This window comes from Setaria italica, chromosome IV (genome assembly GCF_000263155.2).
Source record: "Setaria italica strain Yugu1 chromosome IV, Setaria_italica_v2.0, whole genome shotgun sequence".
NCBI lineage: Eukaryota > Viridiplantae > Streptophyta > Magnoliopsida > Poales > Poaceae > Setaria > Setaria italica.
In genome coordinates, this window is record NC_028453.1 from 31,273,723 (window position 1) to 31,285,946 (window position 12,224).

A 12,224-nucleotide genomic window follows, 5' to 3' on the forward strand; every position below is an offset into this window, starting at 1 on the left:
TCTGACGAGTTACGTCCACAGGTTTGTTGGCCAATAGTTGACGGCGTGATCGAGGCTCCGGCAGCACCTGGCTGGAGCAAAGTAGCAGCATGTGGTGGTGGTTGGCGGGGGCGTGTGGCGGTGGCTGGCGCAAGGGCGTGGTGGCGGCGAGCCGATGCTGGCAGCAGCGGGGTTCATGGCGTGGCGGCGGCCGGCAGCGGTGTGGATGGTGGCGACGGTGCTGGTGGTACGGCCGACGGTGTCGGCGTGCCATTTTTTTTTGAAAAATAGTTTGCCGAGTGTTTTCTGGGCACTTGGCGAAGCTTTTGCCGAGTGCTCGACAAAAAACACTCGGCAAAGTTACTTTGCCAGCGGAAATTTTACCGTGTGCCAGATGCCGAGTGTAACACTCGGCGAACTTGTTGCCGAGAGTATTTTGGGTTTCGCCGAGTGGCCCTGGCACTCGGCATACCACCTATGTCCCGTAGTGAAGAGAAGAAATAGGGATTTAGATCTGATCAGAAGCATCGTCGTCAAAGGGGACCTCCAGAGGAGGGAGGAAACCCCTAGGCCGATCGGCTTAGGGTGGCTCAGGCCGATCGGCCTGAGTCCCTCGTGCCTCCCCTCGTCTTCGTCTTCAGTCAGGGTGTTCTCCAGGTGCTCCTTACCCCTTTTTTATGTCATCATGTGTAAAATCACGGGGTAAAGCCTCTGTTCATCCTTAGGATTGATATGATCCTTGATATGTAACTGCTACATGTTCTACATGTTCTTTGTGCTTATTAATGCATCATGATCTATATTGTTGCAATGCTTTGTTTACATATGTGAGATTTCTATCCTATACAACATATGTTTTTAGTAGAATTTTTGGTAATTGTGGTGATTAGCTTAACTCTGTGGATGCTTCGATACAGTGTGTGAGCGAGGTGATTGATTATCCCTGTGTAGTGACAGTATGCAGTGGGGAAAAGGCCGAGCGAGCACGTAACCGCTGTGATAACTAGTGAGGGCCGCATCCATCTGTGTAGTAGATGCATATTCTTGTGAACCTAGATCCTATGGAGGGAACGCTTATATCTATCTCTATCTCCTATCTTGTGTTAACCTTTGCTATATTATCTCAATCTCTGTTATTAGTTTAGTTTGTCTCTCTACACAATACATACACTCAGTTTCGTTAGCAAGATTGGTATAAAGTGAGAGCCAGCAATCCATTTGTTCCACGAATTGATAAACCTTGGGGGAATACTCTAAGAAAAAAGCTACAACTAATTTATGTACTTGCGGTTTACGAATTAGCATGCTAACTATCGTCAAGGGGTGGTAGCTCGTACTTCTTGAACTTGGAACCTACCTCGCCGTTGTAGCTCATAGAGCATGAGTAGTGCAACGGAATCTTGTGCGCTCTTCTTATCCGCACGCCCATCTCCTGTGATGCTGATGATATCCTATTTGGTATGTGCGGTGTTATTGTAGAAGCGAATGCGAGTCCTTGGGGCTCAACCTTTTGCGAGGAACCATCGGATGAAAGGCACACACTGGCACACTACTATTGTCACATGTGAGCTAATAATTCTCTTGAGTGCAGAGGGCGCAATTGCCGTGGTTGTGCAATCCATGTCTCCGCATCCGCTCTGATGTCTCCAGCAACAACTATGCCGTACTAGTCGGAGGAAGAAACGACATCTGTTTGGGACTCTCACTTTCCAGAGTTATTTGCAGCCATTTACACTTGATGCACTAATGCATAGCACACTTCGTTGTTATTATTACCACCACAACATAAGCCGTTTCGTTACAAAACATTGTTGAAAAATAATTTGGACCTTTTTCCGTTCGTCTTGTCGGAGATCACCAGAGTGTCGGAAGCGACGAGCTCAGAAGCGCGTGCACTCACTCACACGAACGCTATAGATAGAAACACACAAGATATGTGCTGCAGAATGCGGCAGCATTTTGTCTCTTTTTTGACATATAAAGCAAACAAATTACAACCGAAAGACTCGGTCTCGATCAACCGACATGCGCGCGCCACGACCCTTCTCGACACCTGCCATCCCAAGACATCAGGTCATAAGACATCAGGATCATGGCACGCCTAAGACGCGCTCCCATGCGCATGACCAACTAACTCAGCCATGCACCTAACAAACTCTTAAGGAAAAACAAAATAGAATGCACAAGTATTACTTCAAACACGTTTTTGATTGTTTTCATCCATAAGTCCTGATCAAGGGAAACTAATCTTGAAATTATTCCAAGAATTCAAAGCGAATAGAATGAGCAAACATTCTTAACATCCCGCCTTCATTCAGTTGCTCATACTTCTTCGACTTGGAACCTGCCTCGCCGCTGCATGCAGCTCATAGAGCATGTGCAGCGCAGCAGAATCCTGTGCACTCTTCTTATCCGCACGGCCATCTCCTGTGATGCTGATGACATCGTTGTTTGGTATGTGCATTGTTATTGTCGAAGCGAATGCAAATCCTAGGGGTGCAACCTTTGGCGAGGAATCACTAAATGACGGGCCGGCACGCGCTGGTATTGTAAAAAAAGTGGAAAGATTAGATCATTTGATAGCTATTTACGCAAGCCAACTACGAAGACAATCACCGTGGTTTGACTTCCACAAATTCGAACGTAGGCATTGGCCATTGTAGCTTTTTGCATGACTCGTACAATGATACACGAGGTCCTCCTTTACTCAATTTATTAACCTTCACAACCACTGCACAAATAAAATGCATGATTGAATTCTTGTCAACTTTTGTAAGGGATATGCCTGGACGAGGCCGCGACAAATATAGGATAACAAACCAGCTTAGATTAGAACGCATACATGCTTTACCCAGAACAGAGCCAGCACTGGTGGAAATACGAAGCATTAGTCCTGGTTGGTAAGCCTCGTATCTCTCGAAAAACTAACCGGGACTAATCATTCGGGACTAAAGGTCCCCTCGTTAGTCCCGGTTATTCACCCGGGACTATAGACCTCCTTTTAGTCCCGGTTGGTATTACCGATCGGGACTAAAAGGTTCAAAAAAAATAAAAAAACTGCCCCCCTTTTAAATTATTGCAGATAGGGAATAAGAAAGCATTCACTTGAGAAGAAAACAACCTGCTAACACAGATGAAAACAACCTGCTAATACTTCATTTCTGATTTCGTTCCGATCAACTTATGTGTTCTACAAAGCCAATAATTACGAACATATTTCATAAAACAATTTCTCAGGAGTTTTGTACTACAAATATGCTAGAACAACTTCTCAATAATATAATTCACCTTCCAGTGACGGAAGTGGTCATGGAACAGAATCTTGTCTGCCCTCCCGTGAAGAGCACCCCGACCTGCAGCAACACCTCCATCTCCTCCCCATCCCCGCCCGGGGGCCAGATGAAAGCGGGCTTCTGAAGCGGAGGCTCCGACGCCTCCGCCCCGCCGGACAGCATCTACATGGCTGCCCTCATGGACAGCCTCTCCCTGGGGTTCAGGTGGCAGCACGCCAGTGCCAGCCTCACTGCACGGTCCGCTTGTGCCGTGTCTAGCTCGCCACTCAGCACCGCGTTGGCAGCAGCGCGCACTGCCCTCCCCTCTCCGTAGAGCCTCCAGGGGGCCGGCCGGGGAGGCCCCGCGCGCTGGCGGCCAGGCGGCCCGGCTGGGGAGGGCCGCATTGTCGGGGATAGATCCCTAGTACCCACAAGAAAGGAAGAAGACGGACTCCTACTTAGAATTCATTTGTAATCCTACTAGGACTCTTCCTTGTAACCGACTAGTAATCCCGCCCCTGGAGTATATAAAAGAGGGCAGGGGTCCCTAGATCGGTAGGCCAAGACCTCATAGAACCACAATAGAGGACCAAATCCTGGACACCAAACAACACCCAAGCATAGGGCGCAATATACAACACCCCAAACAAGACGTAGGGTATTACGCTACTCTGGCGGCCTGAACCTGTACAAATTCGTGTCTTGTGTCCTCGCTTTTACGTTTGAGTTCCTGGTCCGACGATCCCCCACCAACCAATCTACTACCTCGGGATACCCCTCGGTAGGTTGCCGAGTATAAAACACCGACATCTGGCACGCCAGGTAGAGGTGATCATCGAGATCATCGGGCGAGCTTGAAGGACCTCATCAAGATCAATCTACTCTACAAGATAAGAACGCTATTCTCCCATCTAATCAACGACTTGATGTGCAACTACATCAGAGTCCGAGGCTGTAACAACTCTACCTAAATTAAGTACTTTTAACTATAAACCAGTGATAAATCCCTGATTAAAGAATTGAAATGACCTTTATAACCCTAAGAAGCTCTTTTTAGAGTTTGGAATAAAGCTTGAAATTTTATATGCAAACTTAAGTTTCTGCCCAAATAAGAGTTGTAAAATTTTTTTTTAATTCAAACAACTTTTGTTAAAGACACTTTGACTAATTCGGAGTGGAAGGGAGTCAAATATAGCAATCCAAAACCGGTTTACTAAAGGACCCTAAAAATCTCTTAAGTCCTTTAGTTCGAGTTTTCCTCCATCTTGCAAGCTTTCATCTCCTGATTTCCTATCTAAACTCAAGTCAGGACCTAAATGAAAGTTGTAGTACCTCGAGTGTGTTCCAACTTTGTTACACTGACCCAGATCCAAATCGGACCCGAACTTGTTCAAAATCCCGGTCAAGTGAGGTAAACCAGTCAACTCACCATGGATGCCTTAAGAATCCTAAGTCTGAAATTCCAGATTTTTGGCTAACCTTGGCAAGAACTATCTTTGAATCCTTTCACAATCTAAACCAACACCTTAAACAAAGTTTGAAGAACGATCAGAGTTGAGCAAGTTTGTTTAAGGGAGTTTCGGAAGTTGTGTTGAAAGATTCGGAGGAGGATCGCTCCAAAGCTGGCCGGGCTTACTGCCCGAAAGGGGCCCTCAACGCCCGCGCGCCAGAGCACGTTCGCTCGCGCGCCGCGCGCCGCGTGGCCGCCGGCCACCGGCAGCTCGCCGGCGCTCTATCACCAGCGCGATAGCGACAGGACGAGAGCCACGGCGCCCAACCCGCGCCTGCGATAGGACGGGGCGAACACCGGGCTAGCCAACCGACGGCCGCGCGCAGGTGGCCTTCTGCCTGCCACGGCTCCGCTCCGCCAACCCCGTTCCGCCCGTTCGCTGGGAAAGCTGCCACGACCGCGGCGTCCTGCGTCTCCGCCTGCTCACCCAACCCCCATGGTAGCCCTTCCGCCTCGCCCGCCCGACAGATCGGAAGCCCCAGACGCGCGCCGCCCAAGGCCAATCGCCGCCGCAGACCACCCGGAGCTCTGCCTCCGCTGCCCAATGGCGTCGCCGGCCAATGGCCGCCTTGCCCGCGCACTCGCCACTCCCGGCCTTATCCTTTCCCCACCGGAGCCCCGCCTCGACCCTTCGTGCCACCTCGGCCCTATAAAAGGAAACCCCCCCCTCACCGGCAATGCCACCCCTTGCCACCGCCCGCACCTGCGCCACCGCTTTCTCCTCTGCGCCACCGCTGAGCTCCTGTGGAGCTCACCCCTTTGCGCCACCCCACACTCCGGCGACTTCGCCGCCACACTCTTGAGAAAGTTCCCCTCTTCGCTCCAGCCGTTTCTTCCAACCCACCAACGGCCCGCTCCTCCGCGCGGTACTCGAGCTCGCTTGTGTCCGCAAGAAGCACCGCCGCCACCGGAGCACCCTCGAGCCTCACCGCCGCCAAGCCTTAGTGCATACGACCTTCCGCCCAGCCTACTCCCTTTGTCCCCAAGGCTTCACCGGTAGACCTGGAGGTAAGATGCTTAACCTTTTGTTTCGTCTCGTCCGACCCCTTTCCGTCCGGTTCGTCCGACCCCTTTTGTTTTGTCTCGTCCGACCCCTTGTGTCTCGTCTCGTCCGATCCCTTTTCGTTCGGTTCGCCCGACCCCTTTTTCCTTTCGTCTCGCCCGATCCTGCCAAGTTTCGCCGACCCTTTCTCCGCCTCGCCCGAGGGCTCGTCTGTAACTTTTTCCTTGACCCGAGGGTATCGGTGAAATATTTTCGGGGATTCCTCTGTGTTGAGTCTGAGGACCGCGGTACGGTTTTTCCTTAAATCTGAGGGTCAGACCCTAAGTTTCTCCCAACCCGACCCTCTCATCCTGTTCTCCACCAACAGAAGTTGAACTCCCCCACCTTTCCTGTAGCCTTGCTACAAGTGTCCGAGTTAAAACATGAGTGTGTTGAAATAACCATCTAAAATGTTTAACCCCTGCATTGCATTTCCGTGTAGAGTTGAATCTCGCCGACGGAACGTACGAGCTTCACCCGGCACCGGAAGAAGACCCCGCCGAGGAACTGCATCCCTTCGAAGGAAAGCCCGAACCAGAGCAAGACCCCGAGGACCCGCAAGCTTTTCCTGAAGGCAAGCCCCGGTGCATGAATTCCCTGTTTTACTTTTTTGCCACTTATTGATGCTTATGATTGTGCATTTACGTTGGAAGGAGTTGATTGGAACCGTAGATGCATGAACTTAGTACCTTGATTTGAATACTAGTTTCTAAGGCCGAGTAGTTGCAATGCTTAATAGGTTTCGGTAAAAGTCGAGTGATCTCCTGTCACTCGCGAGTTATAGGAGTTGAATATTTCAGTTATGTCGCAACTATAAGGACGACGGATGGGGTCAGGCTTATGTTCGATACTTGGTGGATTGCCCCGTCTGTCTAAATGAAAATGAACTAAGGTCGAAACGTGTCGGCATTCATGATCAAGTGTTTGAAGGTACTAATCTCATACCTAGTATGGGATGGGGAAGCCTATTACCTGATTGAACTGGGGCGTGGCATACCCTCCGGCTGTCCTTGGAACATCGTTCCCATGGTGCATCATGTGGGTGCAAGTGCGGTCATAGTACGGCAGAGGCCGGGATTATGGAGCATTGCACGCCAAAGGCAGTTGGCCCTGGCACGTGCCTAAGGGATCGATGGGGACGACGGACAAATGAAGTGACCCTTCGTGGTGCGCGGATGTCGTGAGATTAGGTTTGCCATGCATGGTTAATAAATTCAAATCGATTCGTCTGCCTCTCTTAGTTTGGGACTACTTGATCGCTATTCTGCACTGAGTAAAGATGGAACATGATGATGATTTAATTTGGATGCTTGTTAAGTAATTGTTTGGAAATCATGCTTGTTTAGTATAAGTTGCTCATCTAGACTGGATAAAGAACATAGAACATGAGCTAAAATGTTGAAAGTAAGGACTGACTTTAGACGCTTTGGCAAAGAAAACCCCCGAGCCAGAAGGCCTTGCATGTCTAGGTCTCGGTCGTGTCTTTCCGACGGGTCAGTCTTGCTGAGTACTAGTTGCTCAGCCTTGTTGTGGCTAATCTTTTTCAGGTAATGTCAATAGTTTAGTTGCTGGTACCACTTGGCCGACCCAGCTTCCTCCAGGCTGGACAGTCGAGTGGGATCCTTCCTCGGACGGCGAAGGAAGGAATTTTTGATGTCATGATCAGCTCCGTCGTGATGTCATGTATCGATGTTTAGCATCCGCTAGTTTTATTTGACTTTGAACCTTGCAAAATTTCGGTCTGAATTTCAAAAACTCTGATGTAATAAAATGTGGAACTTGTTGTCGTGATGGAATGTTGTAACCTCTGTGCTACTCACCTTCGCGTGAGCGATGCTTCTCGATCCTGTTTATGTGGTTAATCGGATGAAATCCGACGGTCGACCAAGTTGACTTGCTTAAAGTGCATAATTGCGTGTCAGGCGACTTCAATGCATTTTAGTCAGGTTAATTTGGGCGGTTCTGCCACAGAGGCGAAGTCGCCAGATAGGCTAATTTCGAGCTAGCATCTGTTCTCGTCGAATTGAAATTCGAAACGGAGTGCAGAGTGGAGCAATTCACTTGCCGTTGATCGTATCCAAGCATCAAGATTGAGATGGAATAGAATTGGACGGCGTCAAGACGGAATCCTACAGGGAATCGATTTCCTTAGTCAAGTTTGAAGCGGAGACCAGCTTTGTTGATCGAAGATAGAAAGGCACACCAAGCATCAAAATAAAGAAATAGTTGCCGCTGTTCCCTCTAGCACTAGAAATCAATGGTGTATTTAGCTATACGCATGCCAAAAAAACTATCAGAAGGACTTAAGCTTGTGTGGCAACACCAACAAATCTGTGATGATGCGATCGACTACTTTTGCAAGAGCAAGACGTCTACACCAGCTCGCTAACGACTACTTCGACTACTTTGACTACTCGTCTCAACTAAAAACTAGTCGAGAATAAGTCTGACACCGTTGACAACTAGTCGGAATAAACTTTGATTAGTCGGCTTCATCAACAACCATCGCAGCTTCATCGCCAATCGTCCATGAATCATGCTAAGTAACTTTTTTAATAATTATTTTTCTTTGGCTTGTTTTCAGCATGGTTAGTGAATGTGCTGACTACTTATTTGTGTAAGCCTCTCGACAGGAATTACCCTTCAGAGCTACACTTCACCGACTACTCTTGGGGCATGTTAACGACAGCCATGGGCTTGGTACACCGAATTACGGAGGCTATCGCCACGAGTTTTTACACTGAGTTTCGGAAGCTTCGCCAACAGGCTTGGTACATCGAATTTCAGAGGTTACGACCACGGATTCGGTACACTAAGTGCTGGAGGCTCGCAGCGGCAACACACGCTCTTCTCACCAAAAGGCAGAACATACTACTTTACACGCTCGGGGGTTTGTCAGAGATAGATCCCCAGTTCCACAAGGAAGCAAGAAGACGAACTCCTACTAGGATTCCTCTGTAATACTAGTAGGACTCATACCATGTAATCTTGCTAGGACTCCTCCTTGTAACTGACTAGTAATCCCGTCCGCTAGAGTATCTAAAGGAGGGTAGGGGTCCCTAGATTGGTAGGCCAAGACCTCATAGAAATACAACAGATGAACGAATCCTCAACACCAAGTAACACCCAAGCACAGGACGCAATATACAACACCCTAAACAGGATATAGGGTATTACACTACTCTGGTAGCCCGAACCTGTATAAATCTGTATCTTGTGTCCTCGCTTTTACGTTCGAGTTCCAGGTCCAATGATCCCCCACCAACCAATCTACTACCTTGGGATACCCCTCGGTAGGTTGACGAGTATAAAACACCGACACGCAGGCCGACGGCCAGGCGGCCCAGCCGGGGAGGGCCTGTGCCGACGGTTAGAGCTCAGACGCGAAGGCCTTGCGTGCCGCGCACCGGCGGCCAGGCGGTCAGGCCGGGGAGGGCCGCGCGTTGGTGGTCAGGGCCCGGCCGTGCATGGCACACATCGACGGCCAGGCGGCCCGGTCGGGGAGGCCCCACGCCAGCGGTCAGGGCCTGGGCCGGGGAGGCCCTGCACACCGCACACTGGCGGCCGTGCGGCCCGGCCGGGGAGGGCCGCGTGCCGGCGGCCAGGGCCCCGACCGAGGATGCCCGGCGTGCCGCGGTGCCGGTAGCCAGACGGCCTGGTCAGGGGGGGGGCGCCTAGAGAGCAGAGTGGAGGAGAGGGAAGAGAGGAAGCAGTGGAGGGAGAGAGAGGCCGGTGGTGGGTTGGGAAAGGATAAGGTAGTAGTGGAGGAGAGAGAGGCCGGTGGGGTGGCGATAAGTTAAAGTCGGTGGGGAGAGATAGTAGATCGGGGGGAATAAAAAAAAGAGTGGATTTAGTCCCGGTTGTTGGTTTCAACCGTGACTAAAGATCATCCTTTAGTCCCGGTAGTCCCGGTTGGAAACACCCAGGACTAAATGAGTGGCCTTTAGTCCTGGTTGGTGTTACCAACTCGGACTAAATGCCCCACCAGATTCCCTCGTTGTTCCTAGCCATTACAACTGGGACTAAAGGAGGCTCTTTAGTCCCGGTTGATATTACTGACCGGGACTAAACAGTCCTCGTCGAAGCTGGTTTTTGGACCTGGGACTAAACACTACTGAGGAAAGCCCCATCAGTACCGGTTGGGAACCCCTTTAGTACCGATTTTGCAACCGGTATTGGTAGTTCGGTATTAAAGGGGGGGCCTTTCGTACCGGTTGAAATAACCCCTTTAGTACCAGTTGGGGAGACCATAGTACCTGCCATGTCGTGCGCAACGCTAGCCTAATTAGTACTGGTTGGTCTCCCCAATCGGTACTAATTCATTTTTTTGTTTCTTTTCTTATTTTCTTTTCTGTTTCTTTATTCTATATTCATATTTTGTATTTGTTTCCTTTATGTATAGTAGTTCTGATACGCTAATATATATAAAGTTATATTTATCTTTAATAATACATTTGAGATATACTATGTATATATAGATCTATTTATCTGCAGCCAGCTGTAGAATAAGTTATTTTGTAACCAGACCATCCAACCGTCCAATCATCGTCCCGCTCATCCGTTCCTTCCACGCCCCACGAGGCAAGCGCGGTGTCTGTTGGGGTACAGCGAGCCGCGAGTTGAGCTTTTTTTTTCTCTCCTTCCTTTTCTCCACCGAATCTCTTCCGGCTTCCTTATCTTCTCTGTGTGGGCCTTGTCGCGCGCTGCTAGTCCCACGCCTACATATTTGCCACCATTGCAAATGGCACTCCTTCATTTGCCACTTTTACGGGAGCTTCTACGTTTTTGCCATCGCGAACGAAACGAAGCAACAGATTTGCCACTTTTGCTGACGTGGCACGCCACGTCCCTGCGACAACGTGTAAAAGGGGTGCCAAAAGACCTGTGTGCCCTCACCTTTCTCCTCCGTTAACCTCCCGCTAATAGACCCGATGCCATCCATCTCCCCTTCCCCATCTCCCCTGTTCCCCATTTCCTCTTCTTCCTCCCTGCGCTGCTCATCCTCCCAGGATCGGGACCACGCCCGCTGCTCGTCCCTTCTTTCCCTATCCGCCACGCGCAAGCCATGTTGTAGGTTGGAGCGTCGTCAAGTGTGAGGAGGCCGGTTGTAGATGCCCTTGTCAGTGAGGAGACGGGCTTACCTTTGATCCAGTGCCCTTTGTGCTGTAGGGCATGGGTAATTGAGCGGCGCACACAGCAAGATTCGGTGAACTACGGTTGGATCTACATAAAATGTCCAAGGAATGAAAGATGGGTGAGTTTGATTTCAGTTTTTTTGGTTTCGGCATTTGCATTTGGTGTTGGATTCCTTTTCTTGACTTGATGTTCAGATTGCAGATAAATGTGAGTACTATAGGTGGGAAAGGTTTTATTTCAAAGATTTGTTTGATGCCAAGGTGATTGAAGTGCTTCATTGGTAAGTTGATGACCAAGTTGATGAACAAGAAGATGAATCCATGGAGCGTGCAGAGAGGGCAGTTGCAAGTGTGAAGTTTGAGAAGGAAGCCATGGAGGCCAAATTGGATAAATGATGAATGCCTTGCTGCTGTTGACTGTATTGCTTGTAGGATTTATGGGTGTTGTTGTTGGAAACATGTTGAAGTAATAGTAACATTTGTGTTCCACTTATGGTATCTCTATTGTAGTCAACAATGTATTGTGTCTTGGTGTAATGAATGAACCATCACTTTTATTTTTGGGATCCCTTTGTTGATTGCTGAATTTCATTCATGGCCAACAAACATAGTTCATGGCAAACGGATATAGTTGACAGCCAACAAACATTGTTCATGGCAAACAGATATAGTTGTACAATGCAATAGGCTCAGTACACATATTTTTGAAAATGCTGTTTGTGCAGCTTCAGTACCAACCTCTTAGTCCTTGATGCTGATGCTTCAAAATGTTGTTGTGCTTGAGCTGCAGCTTCAGCTTCTTCCCTAGCTGCACCACATTGAACCGGTTGATGCCCTCACCCGGTACGGGGGGGGGGGGGGGGGAGGGAGTCACGAGCGGCTCCTCGGGAACTATCTGTTAGGCCCGGTACTAATACTCACATTAGTACCGGGTCAAAATACAACCGGTACTGAGCCTCGGGACGAATGCTCAGTTTTCCAGTAGTGAAAGCTTCTTTAGTCCCGGATCAAAAAACGACCGGGACTAAAAACGCTGGATGGAAGGTCTATTCTCTGCTTAGTGCTGGAGTAGTACTTGACACACTTAATTCCTTCTGCCTAGGTGGTGCTATATTCATTGTGTCCATAGCATCAAGAGTTGTTGTGATGTTTCTGACTACCAGATTTCTTTTCAAATTGCTCCGTTCTGCTAGCATTATTTGAAATCAGAAGTCCATTATCCTGGAAACAAGAATAGATATGTACGTTGAGCTGCTGCCGTAAACCAGTCAGCATGAATTACCAGA

General features: G+C 49.2%; 1 pseudogene; it reads right to left on the reverse strand.

Moving 5' to 3' along the window:
- Positions 1-1,295: 1,295 nt before the first annotated feature.
- The window catches only part of LOC101756238, a 33,439-nt pseudogene continuing 22,510 nt past the window's right edge, over positions 1,296-12,224 (reverse strand).